The sequence below is a fragment of the Thamnophis elegans genome, chromosome 2 (genome assembly GCF_009769535.1).
Source record: "Thamnophis elegans isolate rThaEle1 chromosome 2, rThaEle1.pri, whole genome shotgun sequence".
NCBI lineage: Eukaryota > Metazoa > Chordata > Lepidosauria > Squamata > Colubridae > Thamnophis > Thamnophis elegans.
Genome location: NC_045542.1, coordinates 32,754,108 through 32,761,358, shown reverse-complemented (window position 1 = coordinate 32,761,358; position 7,251 = coordinate 32,754,108). Strand labels below are relative to the sequence as shown.

General features: G+C 40.3%; 1 pseudogene; it reads right to left on the bottom strand.

Moving 5' to 3' along the window:
• Positions 1-402: 402 nt before the first annotated feature.
• Positions 403-1,983, bottom strand: LOC116504592 (annotated as a pseudogene).
• Positions 1,984-7,251: the final 5,268 nt, after the last annotated feature.

The window sequence follows — 7,251 nt, the reverse complement described above, 5'->3', positions numbered from 1 at the left end:
AGAGCTGAGACAATTATTAACGAAGAAAATGTATGTACACAAAAAACAAGAAAAGAACATCAATGGCTGCCTTGTGCTTGGTGAGCTGATGCCAATTTCTTGATGACTGGAACCATTTTTGTTAATCTCATTCTTAAATCACCACGCTCTGTGATCTTCAACATGTTGCTTGGCTTAGAAAGGATCTTTGGGATGGCGCTAAAGCCCCTCTCCACTAAGCAAGTGGAAAAAGAAGCAACTTAACTTCCTCCCACAATATTGGGTAAGTGTTCCTCATTTTCACCCAAAAAGCTTCGCGGCCGTAACTCTGAAAAAGTGATTGGGCTTCACAGTCGTATTTCAGATCTGTCAGTGGCTCTTGCAGTTTGGGATGAAGTTGTGCAAAGTCTGCTGTGAAAGGATTTAGCACGGAGTGGGCACTTCCAGATTTATCAGATCATAGAATCTGGTTTCCATATCTTTTTTTAGTTGCTTCAAGTGGCAGCAAAAATCTTCTGCTTGGAGTTGACATTCATTACCAAGGCTTGGGAACTGATACAGCTCCTGGGACTCATATTGCTTGCAAGGAGGTCCAATTTGGAAATAAATGAGCAGATTACTCCTATGGCCTTAAAAAAATTGATTTTATCTCTTTGCAGCTTTCCATTCACTTCATTCAGCTTGTCAAAAACATCAGTGAGATAAGCTACATCCAGATGTTGAAGTTTAAGAGAACTGCTTAGACTTGGATCAATGGATTCAAGAAATTTGACAACTGTGTCAAAAAGGTGGTGGAATCTCCGCAAACACTTTCCTTTTGAAAGCCACCTTACTTCGGTGTGCAAAAGGAGACGTTCAAACTCCTCGTCATTTTCTTCACAAAGCTTGTGAAAAAGTCGGTTGTTCAAGGCATTCGACTTAATTTTATTCACAGCGTTAATGACGTAATGTATAGACTCGTGCAAACGGACACTAAAAATTTTTTGAGACAAGGTGCTGTCTATGAACGATGCAATGGACAGTCATAACTCCAGGTACAACCGATTTTAGATGAGCTTGAAATCCACGATGTCATCCAACCATGGATGCAGCTCCATCGGCTGTACATGCCACGACGTTTGTCAAAGGGATGTTTTTCTCATTAAAAAACTCTTCAACCTTTTTAAATATTGAAGAACCTTTTGTGTCGGTGGCTAAATTTTGAGGAAATAACAGTTCTTCCCCGATCTCTTCATTTCCGTTGATGAAACGGACATAAGCCAATAACAAGACTTCATTTTCACAAATCGTTGACTCATCAATCTGCATCATGAATTCTGTACTTTTCAAGGTGTCAATAAGCCTTTCTTCCACTTCAGCAGCCATTTCATCAATTCTTTTTGATATGGTGTTATTGCTCAAAGGAATCGATTGCGTGAAAGTGCATGCGCTGGGCCCCAACATGGTGGCAACAATCTATTTCACTGCTGGTAAAATCAGTGTTTCTCCGATAGTGTGAGGTTTGCTACATTTTGCTATCAACAAAGATACTTCATAGGAACAAATGAGCCCCTTGTTGGCGTTGAGTGACGATTTTCCAAATAACTTCTCAACAGTGCTGCGACTCTCAAACTTGGCCTTTAAGGATTGGAAAAACGATACCGGTTTGTCGGCTTTATCCAAATGAATTCTTACCAAATGGTCTTTCATCAGGAAGGCTTCATCACTTCATTTGAAAATGTTTTCTCACAAAGAAGACAAAACGGAAGCTGTATGTTGGAAGGAAATGGAATGAATCCCAATTTTAGGTATTCTGTTGAATATTGGCGACACTTCCTCTTCTCGGCCATGTTGAGAAGTCTTCAAAATGAAAGGCACTAACTGCAAATCAAATCTTTGACTGCACTGGAACACTATAAAACACATGTGAACGTCGATAAACCTAGTTTCAACAGTTACGTTGATATTACAACTGACATCACAGGGAACAGCCACTCAGCATGCGATATTTCGAAAAGGTGCTCACCCCTCCATCACTGCCCATTCTGTCCAAGGGTGCACCACTGTATGGGTAGAGTGAGAGGCTGCTGCACAACGGGCATGAAGATGAGCGATGCATATTCACATATGTACGGCGTTCTGCACTGAAGCTAACTGGAGGAACATTTTAAAACACAGTTCAATCCACTAATAGCAAACAATCTGATGTTTTTGTACGACAGATATACAGTGGTTCACTGTACGAAAAAAGTCTCAAAAGTGTCCCCAAAACTTCTCGTTCCATTTTCCCCATATCGCCCCCCTTCTGTTCTTTCACCCCCGCATTGCCCCTTTTCATTCCATCCCTCCCTGAAAAACGAAATAACTGCCTGGTATAACCACTGCTATAGAGCACTACACATCAGAACAACTAGACACTAGAACAGTTTTTTTTTTTAAATATAATTTTTATTAAACATTATTACCTTTAAAAAACAGGAAGAAAAATACAACGACATAAATACAACGACATAAGCAAAACAAATCATACATAACAATATAAAGTAAAACATACAGATACAAATGCTGTTTTAAACATACAACCCCCCCTCCCCCCCCACGGTGACAGTCATTCACAGCCCAGTTTTTCTTTCTTTCCTCATTATTAGGTCTCTAAGCCACATCTTCTCATTGCAAGATTCAGGGATCTATTACGGTACCTATGTTAACTTTCCCCATTTTAAGTCCCTGCTGTTCTCCTAGTCGCCCACATATACCATAGGTTCCAGCTAAGATAATGTTCTGTTTCTCCTTTGTCCCTCAGCCAACCCGTCATTCTGTCCATTTCTGCGCATTCGTAGATCTTTTTAATTAATGCATCTTCCGGTGGTATAGTGGTGGATTTCCAAAATTGTGCATAGGTTATTCTTGAGGCCACAATTATATGCAGGCTCAAATGCCATATTGAACTGCTTATGTTATCTGGTTTGATGCTTAGTAACAAGTTCTCAGGTCTCCATTCAATGTTTGCCCCGGTAACCTCTTTTAACCATTTTTTAATCCTTTTCCAATATTTCGTGGCCTCAGTACAGGACCACCAAATATGATAGAATGTGCCATCCTTTCTTCCACATTTCCAACACAATGGAGATAACCCAGGAAACATCTTGGCTAACCTCGTTGGGGGGAAGTGCCACCTATAAACCATCTTGTATATGTTTTCTTTGAATGCAGTAGATGTTGTAAGTTTAATGGTCTTACTCCATAGATCCCACCATTTGCCCATTTCAATTTCATAACCTAGGTTTCTCTCCCATACTATTAGAAGGCTTTTGTCCATCTCTTCATTAGTATCTTGGCAGGTCAAAAATTGGTAGATCTTCGATAACATTTTCTTGTCTCCACCAAACAAGATCTTATCTAGCCCCTGAGGGTTTGGGTAGATCCCGAAACGTGCCTTATCACTTTTAAATCTGTTTCTAACCTGTAAATATTCCCACCATTCCAAATTCCTGCCCTGTTGCTCTAATTCCATCTTTGTTTTTATGTTGCCCTCTTCTGTCATAATATCTTTATACATTATGTTTCTTGTCCAATTAAATAAACTCGGATGCGTTAAGGCCTCTAATGGTGCCAACCAACACGGAACCCTAAGATAATATTTTTTCCTCATTTTTTCCCAGACCCCCATCAAAATATTCCGAATATAATGTCCCATGAAGTACCTATGGGGGGTGTCTCTTTCTTGCCAGAGGGAGGCATGCCATCCCTGGGGGAGGTCATGTCCCTCTATAGCCAATAGGCGCCTTCTATTCAACATCACCCAATCTTTCACCCATGTCATGATTGCTGCGTTATAGTATGCTTCCCAGTTGGGTACTCCGAAGCCTCCCAGTTCTCTGCGTTTTTGCAAGGTTTGGGCTTTGATTCGTGCTTTCTTGCCTTGCCATATAAACTGTGTCACTATTGTCTCCAAGGATTTAATTTTTTTTTTGTCTAATTTAGTTGGTGCCGTTTGAAACAAAAACAAAAATTTTGGTAATACATATGTCTTGACTGTCGCAATCCTGCCCATCAGAGACAATTGTTTGCTACTCCAATTAGTCACATCTTTGGATACCTGTTGTAGCAATTTCATATAGTTATCTACCTTGATAGAGGAACATCTCTCCGTCAGCCAAATTCCCAAATATTGTACTTTGTGGGCCATGTTGATCCCTAACAGGCTTTGTACTTCCCTTTTCTGGTTCAGAGTCATATTTTTAATTAACAGTTTTGTCTTCACTTTGTTTATATGTAGCCCCGCTATCCTACCGTACTCCTCTATTTTACGTAAAAGTTGTATCCCAGATGCCATAGGGTCCTCCAGGATAAAAACAAGGTCATTGGCGAAAGCCTGGACCTTAAATTCCTGACCCTTTAATTTGTGTATCGCTTCTCACTATTCTAAGAAGGGGTTCTAATGTGAGGATAAACAGTAGGGGGGATAGCGGGCATCCTTGTCTTGTGCCTTTACCAATCACAATGTCACCCGCCTCTTCTCCGTTTACCAATATTGTCGCGGTTTGTCGTACATAAATTGCCCGAATTGCATTTAAGAAACTTTCTCCAAACTTCATGTTTTCTAGTTGTGACAACATAAAATTCCAATTTACCCGATCAAAAGCCTTTTGTGCGTCAAGAAACATAAAGGCCACTTGTTTATCTGGCCGAGCTTCATAATATTCTAAGGCATCCAAAATAATTCTGACATTGTCTTTCAAATGCCTTGACGGCAGGAAGCCGTTCTGATCAGGGTGTATAAATTTGTTAAGGAAAAATTTGAGTCTATCTGCAAATATAGCTGCAAAGATTTTATAATCCACATTCAAAAGTGAAATGGGCCTATAGTTTTTAATTTGGGTACGGTCAGCTCCAACTTTAGGCAAAAGGGTTATATAAGCCTCGGCCCATGATTTTGGTGCAATAGAATCCGTCAAGACAGCATTAAATATTGCTATCATCTCTTGTCCTAAAATTTCCAAAAAAGATTTATAGATTTCAACTGGCAAACCATCCATGCCAGGAGTTTTGTTGTTTCCCATTTTTTTAACTGCCTTTTCTAGTTCCTCTAATGTTATCTTTTGGTTCAGTACCCCTTTTGTTTCATTTGAGATCTTGGGTAGATTTGCATTATCTAAAAATTCCTTAATTTGGACCTCAGAAACTTCTTCCCTACTATATAGTTGCTGAAAAAAGCCTTGGATAATTTCGTGTTTCTCCCCCTTGGTTTCTACTAATTCCCCTTTACTATTCTGCAGTTGAGCTATACGTCTGCTCTCTCTTTCTTTTCGAAGTCTATAAGAGAGCCAGCGACCCGGTTTGTTGGCATGCTCATTTCCCTTTTAAACATTTGCTGAAATTCTTGTTCTTTCACTATCTCTGTATTCATCATCCACCTTCTCTTCCTCCCCTGCCTTACTCCCTTCCACACCAATAAGAGTGGATTGTGATCGGCCCAGGTGTTGACCTCAATTGCTGCTTCCTTAATCAAGTCCCCAATTTCCGGTGTCAACCAGGCCATGTCGATCCTAGAACAGGATTGGTGTCTATGTGAAAAAAAAGTAAATTGTTGTTTCTGTGGGTGGAGTTCACGCCATACATCCTTTAATTCATATTCCTCCCTCATGTCTTCAAAGGTTTTGGGGAGAACTCTCCTCCTTTCTCTTAATTCCCCCCCCCTTTTGGATGTTTCCTGGGTTGTAATCCATTGTCCTATCTGCCACCGCATTATAGTCACCCACCACACAAATATGATCATAGCCTAACTCTGCAATTTTTAAATGCAACCTTCTAAAGAAGGTACTTTGGTTGTCATTCGGTGCGTATATGGCCACCAGCAAGATTTTATATCGACCAAATTTCAATTCGACCATTAAGATTCTACCCTCCCCATCCGTATACACCAATTTAGAATCGATATGGTCTTTAACATACAACACAATGCCCCTTTTCTTTTCATCTGCTAAGCTTGTATACATTATACCCAGCCGGGGGTAATACAACACATTTTGCTGGTGGTTCGCTATATGTACTTCTTGCAAGCATGTCAAATCACAATTCTTTTTCCATAAAGAATTCAGTAATTTATTTTTCTTTCTTAGTGAATTCAAACCATTTATATTTAAGGAAATTAAGCGAAGTTCATCCGCCATGTTTATTTGTTTAAGGCTTTAGCTTTTGTTGTCTGCCTCGTTTGCGGTCTCTCATCTCTGCTTTGTTTCTCATTTCCCCCTTTCTCATCTCCCGGGACACTACTCTTTCGCTCTTCTCCTTGGCTCTTATTGTCCAGTTCTCCCTCGTTATTCTGAGTTCCCTTCTTCAACTGGCTTTCGATAAAGTCTTGCGCATCTTGCAATGATTCAATCCGAAACCTCTGGCCTTGCCAGAGAAAAAATAACCCTTCTGGGAAAAGCCACCTATACATCACCTGAAGTTTCCTCAGTTGTGTTGTTAGATCCTGATATTTCTGCCTCCTTTCCCTCACTCTTCTTGGTATCTGTTTTAGTACTATGACCATCTCCCCCGCATACATGGTATTCTGATCACGTGCCTTCTGGTAAATTTCTTCCCTCAGGGATCGCTTAGTAAACCTCACGTGCACTTCACGTGGCAGTTTCTGTCTCCTAGTATAAGAAGTATAGACTCTATATACGTCATCGATGTCACTCTGTATCAACAATTTATCTTTCTGGGCGATCCCTGCTATCATCTCCACCATGATTTCTTTCAGTTTCTCCCCTCTTTCCTCTGGGATATTTTGAAATCTGAGAAAGAAGGCTGACTTTTCTAATTCCAACATAGCAATCTCATCCTCCAACCTTCTGTTAGTATGTAGCTGCCTCATTTCCCACCTCGCCATATTCTCTTCACTTTCCTTCATTTTTACTCCTAACTCTTGAATTTGACCCTCCTGTTTCTCCATTTTTGCCCAAATCTCCTTTTGCTGTAAATTCAACTGTTTCAGTTCACCCCTCATGTCTCCCATTTCATTTTTGATATCGGCCAGGGATTTTTCGGTGATCTCTTGATTCCTAGCAATACTATTTTGTATCGATAGCAAAGTTGTCTGTATATTTTGCAATGTGGGTGCCTTCTCTACCCCAGCCATATTGTCTAAAGTTCTGTGTGTTATTGGAGGAGTTGAAGATGGGGACGGCTGAGTAGGTAATGTCGAGGTTTTTTTTCCCACCTTTGCCCAGCTCATATCAATTAAGTTAAGAATATCCCACTGCTTCATAAGCTATCTGCTACCAGTTTGAGCAATGTTCCAAC